The following is a 679-nucleotide window of genomic DNA, read 5'->3' on the forward strand; positions in this document are numbered from 1 at the left end:
GGGAGCTATGGGGGGAAAAAGAGGAACAACTGTAATAATCTGAACAATAAAGATTTAATTTTTTTAAAAATATCTTGTTCACCAGTTTGAACAGTGGTGTTGTTGAATTAGATGGGCCAACAATCTTGGGTGCAGGTGCTTCTCATAAATTGTGGAGAGCCACAGCAAAGAAAATAAAGTCCTTTTTCTTGTCCTTAAAAATACCTCTACCACATTTAGAACCTAAGGCTTTAGTGACCCGAAGAATCAATATTTCTGGGAGACGAAATAAAGGGACACCAGCAATACTGAAGGCATTGTGTTTAGGAGGACATCAGCAATGTGTCCAGAAGTTAATAAACCACTCCTTGAATTTTCTCCTCAACCGACAATGTCTACATCCCCAGGATGGACAAAAATGATGGCACACAGTAAACCTAGCAATCTCAAGGAGCCTGACATGGCATAGCCAATCTTGCAAACTCGGAGGCTAAAAGTGCCCACATAGGATGCTTTGAAGTTAAAATTTTCTAAGTAAAAGGTAGTCACTGTGCTGGGCTGCATAGCTGGTGCTTCGGCCAGATGGGGCGCACTGTGCTCTCTGTTCCTAAAACACATAGATAGGAGGGTACTGACATCAGGCCAGGCCTTGAGATATGGTCTCATGGCCCCTTCTCAATATGCTGTACTCTCTGTTCCT

Source organism: Myotis brandtii, unplaced genomic scaffold, assembly GCF_000412655.1.
Source record: "Myotis brandtii unplaced genomic scaffold, ASM41265v1 scaffold1549, whole genome shotgun sequence".
Taxonomy (NCBI): domain Eukaryota; kingdom Metazoa; phylum Chordata; class Mammalia; order Chiroptera; family Vespertilionidae; genus Myotis; species Myotis brandtii.